This window comes from Typopeltis vanoorti, chromosome 15 (assembly GCF_054136105.1).
Source record: "Typopeltis vanoorti isolate ZY-2024b chromosome 15, IOZ_Tvanoo_1.0, whole genome shotgun sequence".
In the NCBI taxonomy this organism is placed as follows: Eukaryota; Metazoa; Arthropoda; class Arachnida; order Uropygi; family Thelyphonidae; genus Typopeltis; species Typopeltis vanoorti.
In genome coordinates this window covers 34,392,481-34,419,145 of record NC_143563.1, presented here as the reverse complement: position 1 = coordinate 34,419,145, position 26,665 = coordinate 34,392,481, and the positions used below count along the sequence as shown (strand labels likewise).

The 26,665-nt window shown below is 36.4% G+C and overlaps 1 protein-coding gene across 2 annotated transcripts in view; it reads right to left on the bottom strand.

Moving 5' to 3' along the window:
* The window catches only part of LOC150098592 (splicing factor 3A subunit 2-like), a 39,360-nt gene extending 25,840 nt beyond the window's left edge, over positions 1-13,520 (bottom strand). The window contains exon 1 of one of the 2 annotated variants that reach the window (XM_090405347.1): positions 13,442-13,520. The gene's annotated coding sequence lies outside the window, so the exon portion shown is untranslated. Of the gene's footprint in view, positions 1-6,728; positions 7,166-13,441 lie in introns of those variants that run through there. The other variant, XM_090405349.1, reaches the window with a different exon arrangement.
* Positions 13,521-26,665: the final 13,145 nt, after the last annotated feature.

The window sequence follows — 26,665 nt, the reverse complement described above, 5'->3', positions numbered from 1 at the left end:
GACTGTAAGTGAGCAAGAGGTGTATGGGGAGTTAAGTAAACTAGATGTTAATAAGGCTGTGGGACTTGATAATATATCGCCACGTATTCTGAAGGAATGTGCCAAGGAGTTGACACCTGTCTTGAAATATTTTTTTAATACAAGTCTTGCACTCAGTCATGTTCCTAAGGAGTGGAAGGAGGGTAAGATTGTGCCACTTCATAAAGGAGGTGATCGAACTCATGCATCAAACTATAGGCCTATCTGTGTGTCAGGTGTTGTGGTTAAGTTGTTGGAGAAGCTTGCGAGAACTAGGATCCAGAGTTGGGTTGACAACAATGGTATTATATTTGATGGACAGCATGGATTTGCTAAAGGAAGGTCATGTTTTAATAATCTACTTACTTATTACAATAAAGTGACTGCTTCCTTGGACAGAGGAGAAGGATACACAGTAATATACTTAGATTTTGCAAAGGCTTTTGATAGAGTACCTCATGATAAATTGATAGTCAAACTAGAGTAGGTGGTGTTGGATATTAGATTAATGCATTGGATTGGAGACTGGCTATTTGATAGGTAACAAGTTGTGTATGGGGGGGAGCGATATCCAGGAAAAGGAAAGTCACTAGTGGAGTGTCTCAGGGGTCTGTTTTAGGGCCATTACTGTTTAACTTGTATATTAATGATACAGGTGAAGATTTGGATGGATATATTCAGATGTTTGCAGATGATGCAAAGTTGGGATGAAACATGAAGAGTAGTGAAGATGTTGTGGCCTTGCAAGAAGACTTGAATAAATTGAGTGATTGGGAAAGCAAATGGGGATGTGAGTTCAATGTTGCAAAATGTAAGGTTTTAAAATTTGGAAAACAAAGATGGGATGCAGAATTTATGCTTGGTGAGAATATATTGTTGGAGGTAGAGGAAATAAGAGATCTGAGGGTGATAGTGGATAAGGATCTAAAATTTAGGGGACACATCGCCAAAATTATGATGACAACACAAAGGCTTCTGGGAATGATGCGGAAGACATTGACGTGTAGAAGTAGGGAGATTCTTGTTCCATTGTATAAGGCTTTGATTAGGCCACACACATGGACTATTGTGCCCAGATTTGGCCACCGAGTTTACAGAAGGATGAAGAGATGTTGGAAAGGGTCCAAAGGCGACTGACTAAGGTAGTTTCTGACCTCTGGAATGTCGAGTATGAGGAAAGATTGAGAAGATGTAATTTGCAGAGTCTGGTGGAGAGGAGGAAGAGAGGAGATATGACAGAGACCTACAAGTTGGTAAGGGGTTGTTATAGGATCAATGGTGGAGAAGTTCTACAGAGAATAATGGGAGATCAGGGGAGAACCAGAGGTCATCCCTGGAAACTGTATAAAGAGGGTGTGAGAGGCAGGTTTTTTTCGTTCGGAGTTGTGAATGATTGGAATGCCTTGCCTGAGAGTGTGGTGTCTGCAAGGAGTTTGAGTGTGTTTAAGACACGGTATGATGAGATGTGTGTGTGATAAAAGGACCTCCCAGATGAGTTTTTGATTCCATGAGGTCTTGGGGTAATAATAATAATAAAATAAAAGAACTAGAGAAGGACTCTTCAACATTAGAACTATTATAGAAAGATATCTGGAGAAGCAAAAAAAACTCTACTTATGTTTAAAGGGAGATGGTAAAGCCTGTTTTATTTTATAGCTGGGTACGAAACTCGGATCGAAATCCATCGAATCCATAGTTTCATGCTGAAAAAAACTTAAAGCCTTGATATTCCAGGTCTACCTACTCACTGATGAGACCTCAAAAAAGGTTGAAACCGGTCTGGGTAGTGAACTCTTCTCATAATGTAAAACAGTATATATACATCTCTTAGGAGCTGTGTTTTACATTATGAGAGAATGTTAAGGTTAGTGATGGAGCTTGCTCCACCTTTGCTTGGAGTTGCCCTGGTGTTGTACTACCCAAGTGATCACTTACACTTGGGCTCGCCGATAGTTTTTTCGGCATGAAACTCTATGGATTCGATGGATTTCGATCTGAGTTTCGTACCCAGCTATAAAATAAAACGGGATTTACCATCTCCCTTTAAACTTAACTTATGTCGCCGGTAAAATAGCCTTTTGGCTTTTTTAAATAACGAAGCCTGTGGTGCGTTCATAATTAGAAGAAACACACGTATAAACCACAGTGAAAATTATTTAATTGTAAATATAGGATGAAACCTATATTTACACCGAAGCTAAGCGAAAAATACAGACTTAAGTTCAACTTCAAAAAAAACTAAAACCATGCTAGTAACGAGAGAAAAAGGGAAAATACCCAATATAAATATAGTATACTTAGGATGAAATATTTACAATTAAATAATTTTCACTGTGGTTTATACGTGTGTTTCTTCTAATTATAGCCTTTTGGCTTATTATGAAGTTTACTTATGTTTTATTGACTACACAAAGGCCTTTGACAATATACAACATGAACAACTAATCAAATGCATCAGAAATTTAGGAGTAGATGGTAAAGATACCAGATTACTGATAAATCTATACTGGGAGCAAACTGACTCAATAAAAATATCAGGAGAAATCTCAGAGGAATTCCCATTAAAGAAGAGTGTCAGACAAGACTGTGTTCTTTCTCCTATATTGTTTAACTTCTTTACTGAAAATATCTTCCAGTTTTTAGAAAAATTTAAAGGAGTCAACATAGGAGGCAGGAATATAAACAACTTAAGATATGCAGATGATACAGTACTGCTAGCTGAAAATAAAAAAGGTCTTCAAAACCTACTAGAAGAGACACCGAAGCTAAGTGAAAAATACGGACTTAATTTCAACTTCAAAAAAACTAAAACCATGCTAGTAACGAGAGAAAAGGGGAAAATACCCGATATAAATATTAATATCAGAGGAAATACTTTAGATCAAGTAGAGAGTTATACATATTTGGGTCAACTGATTACAGAGAATGGAAAGTGTGATAAGGATATATTAAGAAGAATAGAAATTGCTAGATCAACCTTCATTAGCATGAAAAACATTCTGACCTCAAGGGAAATTCACACAAAAACAAGAATTAGGCTGTCCAAATGCTACGTATGGTCAACACTGCTATATGGAGCAGAAACCTGGACAATATCAAAATACTGTGAAAATAAACTAAAAGCCTTTGAGATGTGGATCCTCAGAAGAATTCTTTGAGTCCCATGGACTCAAAGAATTCTTCTGAGGATCCACATCTCAAAGCCAAAAAAACTAATTTAGAAATATTAGAGATGATTGGAGAAGATAGGAATCTGTTGAAAACCATTAAGAAAAGGAAAACCACCTACCTTGGTCACATACTAAGGCATGAATCCATACAAAAACCACTTCTCGAAGAAATGATACAAGGAAAAAGAAGAAGAGGAAGACAAAGAGCAGATTGGATAGGAAATATTAAGGACTGGACCTTTTTGTCTTATGAAGAATGCAAAAGAGAAGCACAAAACCATAGGTGCAAGCTCATGGTAGTCAACCTCCTGGAAGGAGATGACATCTGACAAGACATATATGATAAAAGGACTAGAAATATAAAAATGTACTATGCATGTTTAGTCTATTTAATATCTATTTAAAATGACTGCTACACTAGCCACAACAAAGTGATAATCTGGGTTAGGGCTAGTCATATGCAGGCATCTATGAGGAAAGGATATATGTGGAAATACAAGGCTGGTGATTATGACCAGCTTAGGAGATGGCTTGGAACTATATCATGGAATGAGGAGTTGAGTGGTACAGAAATAAATGTTGCTTGGGAACTGACAAAGAAATACATAACAGCATCAATGTATTCCAAAGGCTGAATAAGGTAGGTGGAAAATGGATGAATGAGGAGCTTTAGCATGAAATCTGGAAGAAGAAGGTACTTTGGAGGCAGTACAAGATGAATAATCAGTTACACGAAGAGTATAATGAACAAGCCAGAAGAGTCACTCAGTTAATAAGGACAACAAAAGTGCAGTATGAGCAGAAATTGGCAAATCAGGTGAAGAAAAACTAGAGTTTTTTTAATGTGGCAAATAGAAGAGAGAATGATAATGGTAAGATGATGCTAATGATGAAAATGGTAGAATGGTAACTGCTGCAGAAGACACTGTTGAGGTATTCAGTGATCAATTTATAAGGGTGCCTCATAAGGGTGAAATCATGAGAAACTTAAGTATAGAGGACATAGGAGAGGATGACTTAATTGTGGGTGAGCAGGAGGTATCTGGTGAAATAACCTTTTGATAGACTGCCACATGACAAACTGTTAAATAAATTAAAATGGAAGGGATTGGATAATAGACTTCTAGTTGGATTGGTGACAGCAGGAGTCAATTTTGGGACCACTGTTGTTCAATTTGTATATAATGATATTGGGATGGCTTTAACTAGTGATATGCAGCTGTTTGCAGATGATTCAAAATTGAGGAGAGCAATGCAGATTTAAATATATGTCATGACCTTACAAGAGGACTTAAATAGATTGCATGAATGGGCAGGTAAGTGGAACTATCAGTTCAATATTGCAAAAGGTTAAAACAACAATGGGATACAAAGTATACACATGGTGAGGAAACTTTAAAGGAGGTAGAGGAGATGAGAAATCTATGAGTGGTGATGATGGTGGACAAGGACATGAAATTCAGGGTCGCACTGCACAAGTTGTGATGACTTCACATCAGAAAATGACTATGATGTGGAGGAACCTGCCATGCAGAAATAATTTTTTGATCAGATATTATTTCATAAATAATTAAGTTATGATCAGGCCTCATATAGATTATTGTGCAGATTTTCATGATGATGAGGATGTTAGAAAAGGGTCCAGAGAAGATTCACAAAGGTGGTCAGCGGTCTCTGGAATGTGGAGTATGAGGACAGATTGAGAGAATGTAAATTGCAAAACCTTGTGAATAGGAGGAGGGGGGGGATTGAGACATAAGTTAGTCAGGAGTTGTTAATAGGTTGACATGAAAGAGATTTTTCATAGAATGAGAGGGGGTAGAACAAGAGACCATTGCTGGAAACTATAAAGAGGGTGTAAGCAGAGGAGTTAAGAGAAGGCTCTTTACATGGAGAGTGGAATGCATTGCCTGAGTGTGTTGTGAATGTGACACATTGAATCAATTTAAGGCACAGTTGGATGAGCTTTGTGTGTGTGATAGTGTGTACCTCCCATGATGTGTCTCTGACTCCATGGAGGTCAGATGTTAATAATAATAGTATGCTTCACACTCACTTTTTGGTGGACATGAAAATGAATTGTGGCCAGCAGGGAAGTTAATAAATATAAGCTCTGCACCACATTCAAAACATATATTATTATTATTATTCAGGCCTCCATGGAGTCAAAAGACTCATCATAGGAGGTCCTTCCTAAGAAACACAAAGTCTATGAAGATTCATCGAGGGAGGTTCCCCCCCCCCCCCTAAGAAACACAAAGTCTATCATACCACTCCTTGAACTCATTGACCGTTCTCGCTCTCACCACTCCATCAGGCAATAATGCATTCCATGGTTCAACCACCCTCCATGCAAAGAAACCACTCCTCACCCTCTTGCTCACAATTTCCTTTCGTAACTTCCAGCGATAGCCTCTTGTCATCACTCCTTCCCGCTGTTCAACCAAGTGAAAGAACTCCCCAGTGTCAACCCTGTAACCACCTCTCAACAGTTTAAAAGTCTCAATCATATCACCTCTCCTTCTTCTATCCACCAAAGTCTGCAGTCCACATTCCCTCAGCCGATCCTCATAACTGTCATTGTACAGTCCTGAAACCATCTATGTTATCCGCCTTTGTACCCTTTCCACAGTTAATTTATCCCCTTCAAATCCTGGGGACCAAATCTGAGAACAATAGTCCAAGTGTGGTCTGATCAGGGTCTTATACAACAGAATGATAACTGTTTTATCTCTGCAGGTCAGTGTCCTTCTCATTATTGCAACAATCCTCTGTGTTACCTTCACCACCTTTGCAATATGTCCCCTAAATTTCAGGTTTCTATCAATCATCAATCCCATTTCTCTTGTCTCCCTAACAATCCTCATTCATTCACTCGAGGAAAAACACCATCCTTTATTACATCCACAAGTGTATGAAGTACGCTGTACTTGTGAAATGGATTATTATTATTATTACATCACACCTCCAGGGAGTCCAAATAATCTTGTCTGTCCTCGATGACAGACAAGATCTGATGACATTTGCTTCTGAGAACATAAGAAATGCATTCCTACCATTATAACAGCAATGTGGAACTGGCAGACCATGATTTTGAGACTTCTTCACACAGAATTAGATGAAAGAAAACTTAAGTCATTATATGTAGGAAGGACCATTTTTAGAATTAGCAGCAGCTATGAAATACTCCTTGAAATCTCAACAAGCATGGCTGTATTAATTTACCAAAAATCTAGAAGACCATTATTTTAAGATCAACTGAATACTTGTAAATTTCTCTTTACCCAATTTCTCTTTGTTTTATCTGTTACAAATTTTTAAAAACCGTTTTCACTAATAACTGATTATTAGCGTTTGGGTAATGTGATGAACTATTTAAGCAAGATGATTTGTGCTCTGAAGATGATGGGTGTAAAACCAGCAGAATATTGGCAAAATAAATATCAACTTATTTTGTTCCCTTTTGGTGTTGTGAATTAAACTGCAATTAAGTGTTACCAAAAATGTAGTCCAATCTTATTTTTCACAATCAAAACTTACTTATGACTTCCTAACTGCCATACAAAATCAAACTTAACCTCCCTACTGGCCGATGTGGATGAAATAGTGACACCAAATTGCACTTCTTATCCATGTTATTCAATGGGTGTTAGAGCTTCGTATTCACATTTAGCTGAACGTCTATAGACGTCGTGGCCGGTTAATCTTGGGGCTGTAATCGCTAGTCTTTTTTTTTACTTAAATACACCACATCCATGGCCTCTTCAGCCTTCAAAAAACTTGGTGCCCTTTTCACCTATGCAAATACCAACACTGTATAAATTCAAAATCTGGTTAATTGTAGAATACTGTTTGAGGTGGTGCATCACAAACTTCCCTGAAAGTGATTGATATCTGGAAGACAACAATAGTTAACACATGACTTTTTTCTGTTAACCATTGACATGTCTAATGCCTTTTCTATAAGTATTTTCAGGACACTATTCTGCTGAATTGAAATCAAAATTCTTTAGAAATTAAAGAATATCAACAGCTGCTAGTCAACACCAATTTACAAAGCAGCTTTAAACCACCAACTTCTTATCCTTCTCTTTCATTCCGTCCACCTATGTCAGTTTTTTCGAATATCAGTACTCACGCTTATCCTCACCTTCAATGTATTCTTGAAACATGTCAGCAGCTTTCTTCTTAACCACCTATAACATATGCTGAGAGAGCATAGGTTTTGTGATCTCTTGTATATGAAAGTTTATTTAAAAAAAAAAAAAAATGCAGTTCACTTACTAGCATGTAATGGCAGGATGACAACTTGTTAAATGCACAAGTCACCTGACTTACTGATATCACAGTTTTGTGATATCATTTAAAAGTGAGTGGATGTACATCTGATGCATAGCCTTTCATGCAAGTTATGGTTAATAACACAATTGCTTATTGAAGCAGAAGCGAAAATGTCTGTTGAAATTGTGAATGCAATGGGGTAGAGGGGGAACAGTATTTTTTTGAATACAGTAATTAATTTTTATAAAACAGAACTGCTTGTGTTAGAAAAACTGAAAGAACCTGCTGGTTTGTGTAAATATATAAAACATGCCATGTTTTAAAGCTTATGAAAAGCCTTCTCAGAAGTTTTAAAGATCTGATACTTTCTCCCAGTTTACATTGTCATAAAATCATCACATCAGCAGAAGCTCATTAAAATCAACCTGCATGTCACACTAATAATGTTTACTGGAAGTCAGACAATAAGCTGTATATTGGTATAACTTTACAAAAGCTACTACTCTCCAATAACTCAGAAATCAACTAACCACATGATTGACGTCATTGGTATCTACATGTGATACTGCACTTTGTAAACATGATACAGCAGTGGCGAATTCTCCATGCTTGCTGCGCAAGCTCATTAATTGAGAAAGAAGTAATATTTATTTGTTAATAAATGCATGCATTTATAAGCATTCCATTTAGGCTTATTATTGTAGACAGAAGACGTCTTAAGCTTGTGCGGCAATAATTGAGCTTTGAGTTGTGTATCGAAGGCCGATGCTTGGTCGTCTAGTCAAAGCTACCTTGGCTTGCTTGGTTGTAGGCACTTCCAGGTCCTCGCTGCAGCACTATGATTTCATGCACGCTAACCATTTCCACTCCCTTCATGTCGTCTTAAACACAAGGCCATACACGGTCAAAGTAGCTCTAGCTAGTAACTTAATTTTCCTTGGGAAAATTAAGTTACACTTTTTAAAACAATGTTATTGACCAGTTCATAAAGAAGAACCATAGGGTAGAATTTGTATTCAAGTAGCTAAATTGAAAAAAAGATAGAATATCATTTGTAAAATAAATGTTATATTTGTATGATTAAATGTACATAAATTTCAAAATATATAGTTTTAAATGGTCAGTAATTCATCATTCAACTAATCAGACTTCAATCATACCTCTCACTCTCTGAATGATAAATAACAAGAGCAAGCCTGAATTTCAAGACCAGCATTCGCCCCTGTGATACAGATAAGAAGAGAAGACAATATGAAGCTTCAAAAATTAATTTAAAAAAAAAAAAATATATATATATATATATATTTTTTTTTTTTTTTTAAATTCAAGTAGCTATATTTTTGTATTTTGTCATGTTGTAAGGCATTTTTTTGTCATACATATATATATGTATGTATGTATGTATGTATATATGACAAAAAAAATGCCTTACAACATGACAAAATACACAAAAAACAAATTTAATTTTTTACAAAACAAATATAGTAATAAACAGAATATAATAACAGAGCAAACATCACCCATTACAACATACTCAAGTACTTTTTTAAGGTACTTGTTCTCTGAGACTGATGAAATGTCACAAGAATGCAAAGTGAACAGAAAGTGCCAAAGAAAATGTCTGAGTAAAGAAATACCAACATAACAACAATAATCCTAATAGAAAAAGCAAGAGAAAGAAGAAAATGGCAGACACCAGCAACAGAAAAAAAAAAAAAAAACAGCTGGCAATGCAATCAACAACAGTAACACCACTGAGAATAACAAGAAAAACACAAGAATTACAGAATGCTACATAACAGTCTTGAATTATGTAGATATCAAAAAGGATGATGATAAGTTTGAAACTATTATGGGAAGTTACAACAGAAAAAAAAAATTACAAACATAACATAATAAACATTTCTCATAATACAAATGAATGGAATAACTAGAACACAACACACTGATGTGTGGTCCTTGAAAGCAAACTTCACATTTAAAACACAGTAAAATCAACATATTTCAGAAACAAAAGCACCAACAGCAATACCAGAACACCATTAACAAAAATGCAGGTACCAAGAACCAACAATACACTATCATATATCTCTGTCCCATAACCCCAGAAATCTAACCTAACATTTTAAAATCAATGAAAGCAACATAAGGTTCCTGACTGTAGATGGCAAGAACTACTGTCTGACCACAGATGAGAGACCCCTCGACACTTCTGCACATGGCAGAAGGTGGCGAATCCATTCTGATAATAGGGTAATCAATGTGTTTTGTGACATGAGTATTATTATACGTAAGAAAATTAGCTTTTCTTTTATGAAAATTCTAGTTTTTAAAGTGGTAACTATTTTTCTTGAACAACAGTTGGAAAATTTTACGTATAAAGCATGTGATTTCGCGTGCTGGTGACGAATTCGTACATCACCTTATTCCTTTCTCCCCTTCAACATGAATTGACTCTTCTTGGCAATCTGCCAGCCAGGGTTCTAGCATCTGTTGTCGGACAGTAATCTTCTATTCTGTGATCCTCAACAGCTAATCTCACCTTATAAAGTAAGTCAAATCAACATATCAACACCCCAAAGTAAATGAAAAATAGCCAGAAATAAGAAAAAACCAATACCAGAAACACGAAAAACCAAGAACCAAAGATCTCTGGTCTGCAGTCTTTGAAAGCTAACCTGACCTTTTAAAGCTAATAAAACAAACATATCACTATCCTACAGAAACAAAACATCTACAAATAAGAAAACACCAATACCAAAAATACATTCTAGTAAAGACCTCAGGCCTATCTATGGTCTTTGAAAACAACATACCAACCAGTAACATCAAGTTCATTTTAAAAATTAACAATCTCCAATTGTTAATTACAAAAAAGCCACCTTATTAAAAATAAACACACAAATATCATTACCTCTTGAAAAACAAACTCATTAAAATAAACATACCACGCTACAAACAAAAGCATGCAAGAATAGTACAGCAAATTTATTTGCAGAAAGGGTGCTACCAAAAAATATTAAGAATATCACTGCCTTCATTTAAAAAAAAAAAAAAACTCAGTATAGTGTAAACCAATGATAACTTCACTTCTGATCATATGACATGACATAACACATACAAAGATAATGTACTTCTAATTATTTCTCTGTTTGAAAGCAGCACCTTTTGTAAAAGAATATGATTAACAACATTATTTCTTAAGAATCATGGGGACCCTGTAACCCCTAGAGAGCGCATCCCCTGGGTGGCAGATAGGGGAGCCCATCATGTGTGTGTGTGTATATGTATATATGGTGGGGTGGTCCAAATATACTGAATAAGGACTCGTGGACCAACAGGGACAATCATCTTGATTGTAAGAGAAGTGGCACTCCCATGGATCCCTAGCTGGATCTATCTTCTTCTACTTTGAGGAAGATCCACACACTTTATTCTTTCCTATAAGGCCTTATCAGCCAACTCTTCTTATTTTATGACCCTTATGCTATTAGAGTACTTGAGGGCCACGAGGTCTTTCCATTTTTGGCCTTACAACTATGTCCCCCTCTATAAACCTTACTATAATTCTACTCTTTTCCCCTTCAATATACCCTATTCCTCCTATGGGTTTAGAAGCCTTAAGGTAGCAGCCATACCAGTGAACTATTCCATTGTCAGGCTAGTCCCCTGACATGGAGAACATAATTCTACTTGTAAGCTGACAGAAAAAGATAATCGGATTGAATCTATGGAAAACGACCCTGGAATGGAAAAGGTAAAACGAAAATGGAAATGACAAAATATAATACACAGAGCAAACTGCAATGTAAGAGGAATAGCATATAAAGAAATAGAATTAGACCAACTATTAAATGAAAGAAATTTTAGAATAGCAGTAATCACTGAAGCAAAAAAGAAATTAAAAGGAACCATGAGAACCGAAAATTTTAATGTGTTACTTAACTTACTTAATACAGTGGAGTTGATAGAGACCAAAGAGCACAAGCAGGAGTCATGATTTGGATTCATAACTCCCTTTCAAAACAGTTAAAACATAAATTATGGAATGAAAGAATAATAGAAGCTAGAATAAAAATAGATAGAGGCTATTTAACAATAATTGGTTTATATGCCCCAGAAGAAGGAAGAGAACAGGATAATATTGATTTTTATAATCAGCTACAAAACAAATATAATAAAATAAAAATGATTATGTAAATTTAGCAGGAGACTTAAATGCAAAAATTGGAAATACGAAAATTAATAATAATATAGGAATATATTGAGAACATACTCTAAACAAGACTGGTAAAAATTGATACAGATTGATACAGTAGGTTATTATTGTTACTCGACACCTCCAAGGAGTCCACTTATTATCAGTTTATTCATGAACAACAGTCAAAACTTTGCATCAGTTGAACATTTATATATAACATAATTTTTCTTAAGAAATAATGCTGTTAATCATATTCTTTTACAAAAGGTGCTGCTTTTTAACAGAGAAATAATTTGAAGTACGTGATCTGTGTGTGTGTTATGTTATGTCATATGATCAGAAGTGAAATATCATTGGTTTACACTATACTGAGATTTTTTTTTTTTTAATGAAGGCAGTGATATTCTTAATCTTTTTTGGTAGCACCCTTTCTGCAAATAAATTTGTTGTACTATTCTTGCATGTTTTTTTTTGTAGTGGTGGTATGTTTATTTTAATCAGTTTGTTTTATTATTATTATTATTTGTGATACCTCCAAGGAGTCCAAAGACTCATCGCGGGAGGACACCTACTATTCAACTGTCTCCACCACTACACGGAATCTCTACTGCCAATCATCCTCATCAACGCCATCTACTGCTCACCACCACAACTAGTATTTTTTTTTTGTCTGTAAATTGTGTGTGGCCAATTGTGAAGGGCCAATTTGTATGTATGTGGGATGAGAAACCCTGCTACCTCCGTATGAGATAGATCGGCTAACTCACCTTCGATTGAAAAAGTCCACATAAAGATTCCTCCCATCATGACGAGAATCAAGGAATCTTTATGTGGACTTTTTTAATCGAAGGTGAGTTAGCCGATCTCATACGGAGGTAGCTTTTTCAAGAGGTAATAGGATAACAAAAATACTGTTCCCCCTCTACCCCGATGCATTCACAATTGCAATGGGGTAGAGGGGGGATTCAACAGACATTTTCACTTCTGCTTCAATAAGCAATTGTATGTTATACAGATTACCCATAACTTGCATGAAAAGGCTATGCATCATATGTACATCACTCGTTTTTTAAATAATATCACAAAACTGTAAGATCAGTAAGTCAGGTGACATGTGCATTTAACAAGTTTTCATCCTGCCATTACATGCTAGTAAGTGAACTGCATTTTATTATTTTTTTTTAAAAGAAAATTTTATATACAACAGATCACCAAACCTATGCCATCTCAGCATATGTTATAGGTGGTTAAGAAGAAAGCTGCTGACATGTTTCTAGAGTATACTGAAGGTGAGGATAAGTGTGAGTACTGATATTCGAAAGAACTGACATAGGTAGATGGAATGAAAGAGAAGGATAAGAAGTTGGTGGTTTAAAGCTGCTCTGTAAATGGGCGTTGACTATCAGCTGTTGATATTCTTTGTCTAAAGAAGAATGGTGATTTCAATTCAGCAGAAGTGTTCTGAAAATACTAAAACGAAAGGCATGAGACATAAACAGAATATCTGTGGGGAAAAAGTCATCTGTTAACCACTGCTGGCTTCCAGAAACAACTCCTCTTAAAAACTATTATTTTCATGGCTATTTTGCCTTTCGATGGGGCACTCCTAAACGAAAGCAGGTACAAAATAACCTTTTTAAAATTAGTTTTTGCGTGAAGAAAATGGTTCAAATAAATTATTACTTTACAATGTTATCGAAAAAGCAGAAATATAATATTTGCCTATTATGAACAAAAATATTAAGCAAGAAAACGAAAAACTACAACAAACCCGTATATCGGGGGTATCAGAAATCCCACATTCAGAGTCACCTGGTTTTGAAATGAATGTTATAAACCGTTTATGAGAAAACTACTAAACAGAATGCATAATAATTATAATTATTATTATTATTCTATACATTAATGAAATGATCAAAGCTCTGACAGGAGTGTGCAATTGTTTGCTGATGATGCGAAGATAAGCAATCAGGGATGCTACTAATATTCATCACTTACAGAATGATCTGAATAGGCTGGAAATTTGGGCAAACGAAAATGATGTCAATTTAATGCTAGTAAGTGTAAATGTACGTTGGCATGATGAAATTTCCAGCGGTATATTATCAGTACCGTCGACAGGGTGTAGTATAAAGGCAGTGTGACCCTTCGTTCTCTTCCTTCCTGCACTGGTCTTAAAAAGGTTATCAGTATCAATCCTATAAAACCCTTTTAATAATTTATATGCCTCTATCATATTTCCTCTCCTACGTCTATCAACTAGTTTTTGGAGCCAACAGACCTGCAATCTATCCTCGTAGGAGACATTCCACAGACCTGCAACAATTTCCATAACTCGCCTCTGAATCCTATCCACCATTTATACATCACCAAAAAATCCAGACGGCCAGATCTGTGCACAGTAGTCCAAATGAGGTCTTATTAATGCTTTGTAAAGACCTTCAATAACCATGTAATCTGATGGCAACCTTTGCAATATGCCCTCGAAACTTAAGTTGTCTGTCCACAATACCTCCCAAGTCCTTAGCTTCATCAACTTTCTGCAGTTCAGTTCCATCAATATAGCAAACTGCATGTAATCTCATTCTTCCGAAATGCATCACCTTACACTTGGCCACATTAAACTGGAAACCATTTAGTTTAGCCCAAACCGTCAGTCTATTCATGTCATCCTGCAGCTGCAAGATATCCACATCACGGAATTAACTATCACTTTTCCCAGTTTTGCATCATCAACAAACAAGTGGATATCTCCTTTCAAAGTATTCCCAATATTATTGATGTACAAATTAAATAATAGAGGACCAAGCACTGAGCCCTGAGGAACACCACTAGTCACCTTCCTTCTACTGGACTCTGCTCCACCATAAACCACTCTTTGATATCTATCCACTAGCTACCCTCTAATCCAAATCACTAGCCTCGGATCCATACCCATTTGTTCCAATTTATGCAACAGAGTTCCATGCGGAATCTTGTCAAATGTCTTTGCAAAGTCCAAGGATCACTGAAAAAGGATTACCTTTATCCAACTCCATTGTTACTTCATTATAGAAAGTGAGCAAATTGCTAAGGCAAGATATACCCTTCACAAAACCATGTTGCCCCTTATAAAGTATCATATTGCTGTCCACCCAGTCCTGAATTCTAATTTTTATCAATTTCTACAGAACCTTAACCACCACTCCGGATATACGGATTGGTCTATAATTTGCTACCTCAGTCGTGGAGCCCCCCCTTATGTAGTGAAATAAATTTCCCCCTCTTTCCACTCAATTGGGACTTTACCAGAACTGAGGCTTAAAATAAACAGCCAAGTTAGAGAAGGTGCCAATTCTCTTGCGCATTCCCTTAAAAAATGGGCCGATATGCCATCTAACCCAATGGAAGTATTAGCATTAAGGTCTTGTAATATACCAAGCACCTCAAACTCTTCTATCACTAGACTCTCATCAGTCAATGACAAGTCTGGCACTGCAATATCACAATCCAGATGGTACACTTTTGCAAAATGATCACTAAGCAACTCAACTATTTGATTAACTTCTGTAATTTCCCTGCCATCAACACTTTTTAAAATCATCATTCCATGGTTATTCTTCCTTTTACTTGCCACATAGCGAAAGAACTCCTTTAGGATTTCTTTTGGACTCATCAGCTAACTTCCCTCATAATTAGCTTTGGCTTTCCTTACCATACAGGTTACTCTCTTTGCCTGTACCTTGTACTGCTCACGGGAATGATCCTCACATTTTTTTCTTATACTTATACCACAACTTTCGCTTTATCTGCAACTCTCACTTAACAATATTATTCATCCATTTTGCTCCTACCTGATCCCTCCTCCTGACTGGGAATACAGTCAGATACAGCTTTCATTAAATACTCCTTGATAATCTCCCATGCACTATCAACATCTCTCCCCATAAAATTCTCATTCAGCACATAATACAATCTCCCAAGTCAAGACCACATGATCACTTTCCCCAAGTGGAGACGGTGTATCTAAATTACCCACTGATATGTTCTCCGATGCTTTGACCAGATCTAACACTCTCAAATCTTTTGTCCCTTCCATCACATGATATCTCAGTTAGTTATCTCTTAACAATTGTATAAACTCCAGTTCCTTTGTTCCTTGAGCCCATTCCTTCTCTGAATCTATATCCCCATAGTTAAAATCGCCCATAATAATTACACGTCCTCCACTCATCTTACTAATTTGCCAATGCATACCATGTACATTCTCCCTTATACCCCTTGGATTATAACAGCAACCAATTACCTATTTCATCCTGTTCATCTCTATCTCACACCAAACAGACTCATATGAACTGTCCTCTACATGCCTGTAACCTTCAGGTACTTCTATCATATTTGGCTTTAACATTTCTTCTATCATTAGTGAAACTCTTCCCCCATTCTATCCTCTCTATCCTTTCAGAAGATACTATATCCCGTACATTCAATCCATATGACTAAATCATTCTTAGTTAACCAAGTCTCACTAATTCCTATAATTTTTGGCCAAGTAGAACTAAGTAATGATAAAAATTCATCACACTTATTCCGAATACTTTGGGCATTAGTACACATAAACTGCAATACTCCTTTCCCTCGATAATCACACGGTATGCGAATTGGTCCACTCTGAATATTAAAATTCTCAGTACAATGATTCCCCATATCACAGTTATTATTGACCTTAATACTATTTACAGCTAATTCTACTTTCCTGTCATTATTTCCGACAACCATCCTCGCATCCTCCCCTTCTAAAAACTTTCGTTTCCCTGGTCTTCAACATTAGATTTTTTTTTTTTTTTCGATTTAACAATTCAACAGAAGACGTAACAAAGACGTTTTTTTTCTAAGCTTAAACTGATTATAAATTATTTGTGAACAGTAATGACCCAAGAAAGATTGCTTGGTCCAGCAACTAAATCGATAGAGGCGGACATAGCTTATAATTTAAATTTAGAAGAGCTTATAAACAGTTTCATTGTGCGATATCCCCGTAGAGCAAATATTTAATTAATATTTATATGTAATCGTTTTGCATTAATGTTTCCTTTTTAATAAAAACAAAATAGCATTTGGAGATTTTCTTATAGTTTTGTCTTATAATCCATCAGGGGCGATATTTAATTGTTTGCCTGATTGCGCGATCTTTTCCGGCGACGACACTGTGTATTATATTAGATAGTTTTTGCTACAAGAAACTGATGAAGCTATGGATCTTGGCGTAATGCTGAATAGGAATTTGAAGTTCAAAGGTTACAAAGCGAAAGTTGCAATTACAACTGAGAGGATAATTGCGATGTTGAAGCAAGTCTTGAAATGTAAGAATAAAGAAGTCATTTTACCTCTTTATGAGGCCTTGATAAAATCGCACCTGTACTATTGTGCGCAGACTTGGTTTCACGGGTTCCAAGGTGATAAAGAAGCTCCGAAAATGGAGCTTCTTTGCGCAAAGTACAGCTGCAACATTATATGCGGATTATGGGATTTAGATTGCGAGGACAGATTGGAATAACAGTGGGTTTATATGGTCACAAGTCCATAAACTTCTGAATGGATATAATAGGATATCATATGATAAAGTTTTTCGTTATATGAAAGGCATCCATGAAAGTAAAGTTTGTTCGCTGTTGTTCGCTGCCAAGGTTAGGTTTTTCATTCGCAGAGCATGGAGTGGAAGAGTTTACATTTAGGTGTAGTGAGAGCATCTAGTGAATGAATTTAAGGGAAGATATGGCAGCTGGTTTGAATGATGTATAACCTCTCTCTCTGACTCCCTGGAGGTCTCAAAAAATAATAATAAATAAAAATAAAAATAAAAAAATAACAATAATAGAAGCCTTCGAAATGTGAACTATCAGAAGAATGTTGAAAATATCATGGACAGAGAAAATGAAAAATGAAGATGTTTTAAAGAAAGCAAAAATGAAAAGAACATTAATGAAAATAAAGAACGAAAACGTAAATATTTTGAACATCTAACTAGGGAAGAAGGCATTCAGAAATTAATATTAGAAGGGAAACTGGATGAAAAAAAGAGAGGAGGTAGATCCAGGAGAATGTGGTTTGAAGACATTAAGGATTGGACTGGCTTGAATTACTATAAATGCCCCAGAGCAGCAAAAGAAAGAAAAAAGCTCCGTGGCATGGTTGCCAACCTCCTTTTAGGGGATGACACGTGAATAAGAATAGAATGAACAACAATAGCCCAAGGACTGAACCCTGAGGTATATTACTGGTCACCTTAAATCTGGCAGATTCTCACCCTCTGCATAGCACTTTATGATATCTGTCTGTCAAACATGCTCTTATCGAAGTAAAGAGTTTATATTCCAATCCCATATTCTCCAGTTTATGCAACAGCCTTCTGTGTGGTATCCTATTAAATGACTTAGAAAAATATATTATATTCCATTTGATATTTCATCTGTCTCTATTGACAAATTCTTGTTCCAGGTATGCAACGGCTCTTCAATCTCACTGACATGCACTTCTAACTCTTCACCAAATGCAGTAGTAGCATGGGGCACCGTGTTATATACATGTGGTTGATATATATCTCAGCAAAGTGAACACATTAATTAAACAATCTCATGAGCTTTTAACACTAGAATACCATCTGCACTCACTAAAGGTATTCTATCACATTCATTTTTATTCTTTTGGAATGCCTTTAGACTGTATAGCCAATTTCTTTTCATACTCTGATTAAGCTCTCTGCACAATACTTGCAACTTTTCTGGACTGCATTTTAAACAGTGTTCCCGTTAAGTAATGAGATTGATTTTTTCAAGACAGCCCTTTGAATAAAAGGAACAAAAGTGTTTATAGTTTTGACCACTAGAGTATGTTATAATCGTAGGTGCAAATTTCCAGTCAGGTGACCCAGGAGTTTTCCTGTGGCAACTGTTGAAGTAAATGTGTGTGAGTGGAGTGTGTCAGATGTTGCGTAATGGAGCAAAGATCTGTGATAAAAGTTTACTAGAAATTAGGAAAAACTGCTACAGAATTATACCAAGACCTATGAAAAATTTACGACGACGACTGGCTGAGCCGTCTACAGATGTTCTGCTGATTTTCATCGTTTAAAGACAGCCATTTTCTGCATGGACAAATGAAAATGTGGAGAAAACTATGAAAAATTTTTCCCATGACAGATTTTCCCATGAATATCCATTAGGCTTCTCGCTGTACAACTTGATGTCGGTAAGGAAACGGGTATATTAATCTTAGAAAGAGATTTGCACAAGAGAAAGATTTGTTCGAGGTTTGTGCCAACACGACACATGAACACAAAGATCCCCGGATTGCTCGTTTTCAATAGTTCATCCATTCAGTTGATCAACATTGTGATGAGTATATTATATATAACCATTCTCACTGTTATTCTCACAATATTCTTTCCATATCATCTTGTTGTAAATCTCTTGCTTAATAAGGTTGCAGATCCACTTCTCTCTCAGCCTATTTATTTAGAGCGCACTAGTGATAAAATTAAGTAATTAAAACCATGCGACCAAAAATAGTATTAGCCTGAGTTGAACACAATTTTCAACTTTATAGTTCAGTATGTAGGCTGTTCTATTTGGGAACATCAATTACTGAATACCTCCCAAGAAAGCACGGCATGCTCACTGTCATCAGATGGCAGTAAAACAATCACATTCTTAACAGAGACATCTTCGAATAAATCTATCTAACGCGCTTGATTTCGAGTTACTTCTTTTGCATGCTGCTTTAGAAAGTCGTCTCACAACAGTCTAATCAATTCTTCTTCATTCTTATCATTATATTTCTCTTCTATCCAATCAATGTTTGGATATTTAAAGTCGCTCATCATCTGCAACTGAGACGCCAGGCTTGAAGCAACATCACACCATAGATTTCACTCTATTAGTTTTCGCTTCGTACCAGACGGTCTCAAACGCACTGCTACATGGGATATTATTACGTCATTATTTTCCTGCATTTCTACCCAAACTGGACTTAAGTCGTCTGATATCATTAGTAGTATTTTCCCTCCTCTCCTCTCCTATCTCTTTTGTCATTCCTAAAAAGTGCATACCCATTACACCTAATCCAGTTACCATATCTGATTATGATAGCCGGGTTTCACTAATATCAAACAATCTTAGGCCAGAACCTATTCAATAAAGCAACGAACTCAATTCCTTTGTTTCGATGCTTCTGTCATTTGTATATAGACATAACAAAAATTTCCACCTAGCCTTTTCTTATAATTAGATATGCAATATATTTGGTCTTGTTGTAGTAGTTTCTCTTTTCCATTTTAGACATACTCGAAAGTTCCGAACCCAAAGCCTATAGTTACACCCCTTCGGCAGATGCATAACTATGATCAAAGCCATTCATATGTTTACCACCTTTGCACAACATAGCTGAACTTTTACACAATTTCTCCATTCCTCCATTGATCTAGTTTCCTCGACTCTCGGTATTAGGTCTCGATCCAATAACTCATTTTCCAGGTTCCTAATGCCAAATGAATTCAAGTGTAGACCGTCCCTCTAAGGTCTCAAATCTTTTCTCTCATCAAACACTACACACATCTAAAACTCGACTCCATTTCTTCTACACATCCTACACATTGAATCCTTTGCTATCATTGCCCTTCTTAACTCGGTGCTGTCGTATCTGAATAGCAAACCTACAATTTTTACTCTTCCACATGTCTTTCTCCCATCTTCCAACAGACCATTCAGATTCTCTCTTGGACTATATTTGTCGCTACTTAAATTGTTAGTTCTTACAAGAACTACCATCTGTCTTACTTTTGTTTTCTGTTTTTCGACTACCTTTGTGATATCTTTAATTTTTCATTCCCGGGAAGCTGGAAGTAGGGAGTCGTTCAGAAGCACAAATTTCACGATTGAATCACTGTACCATAGCACTTCTTTTTTTTTTTTTTTAGATTTTAATTGACTTACCTTGATATTGTTATGATTACTGTTACCAGATTCGGTGCTTGCCTGCCTGTTCTTGTTCTGATCTTTTTTCTTATCCTTTCTACGTTTCGTTAAACGTTTTTCCATTTTTTTCCAATTCTCTGGTCGATTTCATAATAATTTTTTAATTGGTAAATTCCACTGTAAGGTTATCCTCGAATGTATTATCGTCATCATCAGCAAAGCTTCTGCTCATTGAGAGAAAGTTCCCCTCAGTAGTAAAAACGTTAATTTTTGCTGTAGAGTGCCCTGTTGTGACTAGTTTTCGGCGCCATTCTTAAAAGCAGTTAATCTTAATAATAATTCTATAATTATGTTATTAATTTTATTGTTACAATAATACATTAAAACACAATACTATACTAAAATACACCATTAATCTAAGAAAACAGTCAATAAATCATCAAAACGTTGATCTCACAGAAGCTTCCATATAGCCAGTCTCTTTTTTTTAAGGAGTTTAACAGATTCACGATTATTCAATAATAACAGAAGATAAAAGATTCTGCTCATTCAGTGTAGCATTTAATACTTAGACACATTCGTATTTGCACCACCCTTGCACAATGAAAGCTGAGACTCAAGATATTCAAACATGTGAAAGGCCTAGCCAATTCGGCTGATCACTCATTTAGAAAACTTGCTGGTATTCCATCTATTGCTATTGATACGTTATCCAGTCTTGCGGTGCACTCAGAACTTATTGGAAGTTCTGACTGCACCGCAAGAATACCATGCTTGTTAGCACAAAATACACTCCAATAGATGATGCATTTGCTCATGATACAAAACCGGGAAGGATAATTGTTCATAAAGGTTAAATAGATTTCGTGCAGGATAATTTAAATAAATTGGCATTGTGGGCAAAGGATACTGATTGTCAATTTAATGTAATATTTAAGGTTATGCACTTCTGGTTGTAAAGGTTGTGTATTGTGTATCACATTGAGTTACTAGACTGCAGATCCCATGAAATTAATGAGACTAGGGACTTGGGAATAATGGTGGATTGAGAATTGATGTTCAGAGGGAATATTTCAAAAGTTAGTAAATTAGTTGAAAGGATTACTTGCATAAGCATTTTTTCGACCAGTTACCGAGTTAGTCTATCTCTAGAACAGGCATGCAAGTTTTTAATCCCGGAAACTCAAGAAAATCTGCCGTAGAACCAACATTATTTCAGACAGTAAAACATCCTGTTAAGGTAGGTACCAAGGTGCAGATGCAATTGTTTGCCTGTCTCTTCATTAGTTGTCGCCTATAATTAGAGATACTCATAGGCCAGGTATCTCTGATTGGCTGCCAGTGGAGATTGAACTGCCCTCTCAGTCTCCAAAAGCCAGATAGGGGTAAAAGCCTTGCCTACATTTATTCCCTATAACGGAATAAAAGCCATTAGCTTATTATTGTTTTATTATTAGTTGATTTTTTTTTATTATTATCTCTCAAATAAATTACATGTAATTACATGCATATATATCCTGTACAATTTAGACAACAATACTGCATTTTACTATTTCTGGTTCAGTACAAAGTTAAAATAATATCCTTGTAACTCGAATAACGTGCATTTGGTATAAAATAATCATCCATAATCATCGGGTGCCTTTTACATGGGGATTATTATACTAAATAATAATAATTTAATAAATAATAATAATCTAGTGTAAATGAATTTAAGGGAATGTGTGATAGCTGGGTTGGATAATTTACAGCCTCCCTGGATGAGTCCTTGACTACCTTGAGGTCTCAGATAATAATAATAATAATAATTTTTTAAATAATTTGAATAATTTATTGATCTCTCAAATATTTACATATATACAATGATCATCTTGAGTAACATCCAGTATATTATTTTTCAAGGTTCAGCACTAAGTGCTACATATAATGAGATTTCAATAATAATGATGATAACATAGTTTTTTTGTTATTTTTTAAAATAACAATCACAGTAACAATTTACAATTATATAGTTCAGAGTTACACAAGTTATATGATATTACATGTAGTTTACTATTATTATTTTTTTTTCTTTCAAAGTTCGAGAAAGAGTGATTTTACAACAGTATTTACACATGTGCAATTAAAATATTATATTTTCTATTTCTCACAAACATACAGTATAAACTAATTATTTACATAATTTTTTAATAATAAGAATAATTTATTACATTATTTTTTCATGTTACATAGTAATATTATATTAATGATATTATCACATAGAAATCAGTATTTTCAGAATCTACTTTATTGTTATTTACTTTAAGGACTGTTTTGTTACATTTCTGCATTTGATTATAAGGGTTAAATGTAATAATAATAATAATAATAATAATAATAATAATAATAATAATAATAATAATAATAATAATATGTTAACTTTATAGTCAAAGATGTGTAGCTCAGTGGAAGTGGAGCAGTTGGTTCTAGCTTTCATAGAGTGCAGACGTGTTTTGTAGTGCTCCTTATTGATAGTGGAAGGAGGGTAATTATTATGGGTGATTTCAATTATGGTAACATTGACTGGAAAGAGGAGACGGCACATGGGAGGAAGGAATTGGATTTTATGAGGTTATTAAGGGACAACTATCTACGGCAACATGTAGTGGAAAATACCATGGGGCAGAGAGTGCTGGACCTAGTAATTGCAACTGAGAATGTGGCTGAAACGAACATGACCATGTCGCGACCAATTGGTGAGAGTGACCACAAGGTCATGACTTGGGAGGTGACTAAAGAAGTCGAATTTACAATTAAGACAGGTACATGTGGAATTACCGGGCTGGTAAGTATGACAAGCTTAGGTGCGTGTGCTTGGCTCAATGCCATGGCATGTAAAACTGCAAGGGCTGGATGTTGATAGTGCATGGGAGGTGGTTAAGAACTGTTTGCAGGAGACAATGGTTGACTGTATACCAAGAGTCCGAATATAAATCAAGTAGGGGTTAAATGGATGAATAACACTATTAAGCTTGAGCTGCAAAAAAGAAACAATTGTGGAGGGAATTTAAGGAGAAGGGTGACCATCAGGCGCAGGAACAGTATAAAGCTCAGGCCAGGATGGTAACAAGGATGGTAAGAAAAGCAAAATCAGATTACGAAAGGAAATTGGCCACGCAGGCTAAAGAGAATCCCAAACAGTTTTTTCAATATGTTGCAAGTAAAAGGAAAAATGCTCATGGTAGAATGATCTTAAAAAATGCTGAGGGTAGGGAGGTAACCGAATCAGTCGATATTGTGGAATTACTGAACGAGCACTTTGCAAGAGTATATCATCCAGGTGGTGACTTTGCAGGAATGGAAGAACCAACAGCTTATACTGGATTTGTGATGAATGAAGTAGAGGTAACTAGTCAATTACAGAACCTCAATGTCAATACATCTGTGGGATTGGATGGTATACCAGAACGTGACGTACGTGAAGCGTCTAAAGAATTGTCAGTGCCCTTGACCATTTTGTTTAATTTGAGCCTCAGGACTGGGTCAGTCCCAAGGGGTTGGAAAGAGGGGAAAACAGTTCCGCTGCACAAAGGTGGTTCCAAGGCTACTGTTGAAAATTACCGACCAATCAGCATAACAGGAATCATTATCAAGGTCTTAGAGAAAATAGTCAAGAGGAAAATACAAGATTGGATAGAAGAAAATGGGATACTGTATCGGGGACAGCATGGTTTTGTGAAGGGTAGGTCATGCCTCAGTAACTTGCTCACGTATTATAACACAGTGACAGCTGAACTGGATAAGGATAATGGGTTTACAGTGATTCTACTGGACCTTGCTAAGGCCTTTGACAGGATACCACATGGAATTCTAATCAGTAAATTGCAGCATTATGGGGATGGACATGGGGTTGGTGAGATGGATAGGAGGGTGGTTGACGGAGAGATATCAGAGAGTGGTTTACTCAGGAGTAGAGTCCACACGACGGCCTGCGACTAGTGGTGTGCCACAAGGATCTGTTCTTGGACCACTGCTGTTTAATTTGTTCATAAATGATATAGGAAAGGATCTGAGAGGAACAGTTCATTTGTTTGCGGATGATGCGAAGTTGGGTAGGGCAATAGTGAATGCAGATGACGTCAAAATTTTGCAGGATGATTTGGATAGATTGGAGATCTGGGCTAAGGAGAATGGATGTCAATTTATTGTGGCAAAATGTAAGGTTATGCATTTTGGGGTGAAAAGATTGGCGGCAGTTTACTGCATTGGTGGAACGGTGCTCCAGGAAATTGATGAGGCACGAGATTTAGGAGTGTTGGTGGATAAGGAATTGAAATTTAGGGGACACATTGCAAAAGTGGCCAAAACAGCTCATCAAATCACTTGGTTGCTGAAGAATACGTTGACAAGCAGAGACAAGCAGGTTATTGTTCCTCTGTATCGAGCCCTGATAAGACCCCATCTCGACTACTGTGCTCAGATTTGGTCACCTAGGTTTCTTCTTGATCGGGAAGAGGTGGATAGGATCCAGTGGCGAGTGACCAAGATGATAGCAGGTCTGTGGAATGAACCTTATGAGAACAGGTTGAGGATTTGTGGGTTGCAAAAATTGGTTGATAGGTGGAGGAGGGGAGATATGATTGAGACATTCAAATTACTGAAGGGTTTCTATAAAATTAATTCAGAAGATATTTTTGAGGACAGGGCTGGTTGTGGGAGGACTAGGGGATATCCATGGAAACTGGGCAAAAGCGCAAAAATTGACGATATCCCATATATTATACGAGTGAAGAAGGTTATGGGAATAGTCGTCGTCCCATCCTGCTTCCGCTGTAAAAAAATCGGACACCTACGCAGACACTGCAATGAGCCGAAATGCTAAAAGTGCAACTTCATAATCCATGTAGCAGATCAATGCAAGGGTAGCACGTACGCTTCCATTTGAGGCAAAACGAAGAATCCGCAGACATGGAAGGCGGAGAAGAGGATATGCATAACAAAGGCAAAGAAGAAAATAAAGAGAATGACAACGGACGCAACAACTCATCAACAGACAGGGAACAGAAAAAAACCTCACTTTACAAAAAAGGCAACAAAACCACTGTTCTAGAAATGTTTATATCAAACGAGAAGAGAGTGGAGAGCAGAGAAAATGAAATTCCAGAAAGTCGCCCTGAGCCATTAACAATATTACTGGAAGGGATTTGTGGAAGGAATTGTACAGGCGACAAGCAGGAAACCTTAAATGAGTCACAAATAATCCCTAATCAAAGACCCAAAGGGGAAACAAGTAACAAATCGCCAGCAATACAAAACGTAGCTACTAAAAATCAGCGAAGAACAAAAATTAAAGTCACGCCGAATATTACCAGAGCCAGAAGCAAAACAGAAAGAGATAAATAGAAGGAAATCGAACCCGAACAATTGTAATAGAACAAATCCGAACCAAAATGAAGTTAATGAGCCTAAATTGTAACGGGATAAATACCAAAGAATTCCAAAACCTGCTGATCAATGAAATTTATAAAAAAATTGCCGGACATCGTAATGCTGCAGGAAACAAGAATTCACGCGCCAAAGCCAGTAACACGACTAGAAAAAAGACTCGCTCATCATTACATCCTAATCAGTGAATCTGCCAGCAGTAGTCCTAGCAGAGGAGTAGCTATCCTTTTCAAAAGGACACCACACATTCAACTGCTCTCCCACGAGTTCTCTGTCAGGCACAGAACCCTAGCGGTTGACACATATATTGACAATAAATAATAATCTTAATGAATGTGTACGGCCCAACAAAACGTAAAGAAAAAACAACATTTTGGCAGATAATCAAAGAAACTGCAACACAATAACATAGCAGCAATTGCGGGTGATATGAATTTCGTGCAACAACCCTCCATTGATCAGGAGAAAGGATCACACGCTCCACAGGAAGGACACGTCAAGACCTTTGTAGATTGTGGGCTAACAGATGCCTTCAGATTCCTGCATCCAAAAAAAAAGGAGTTCACACACTTCTCTCCTGGGAACGCCTCAAGAATCGACAGGATTTATCTGTCCCAATA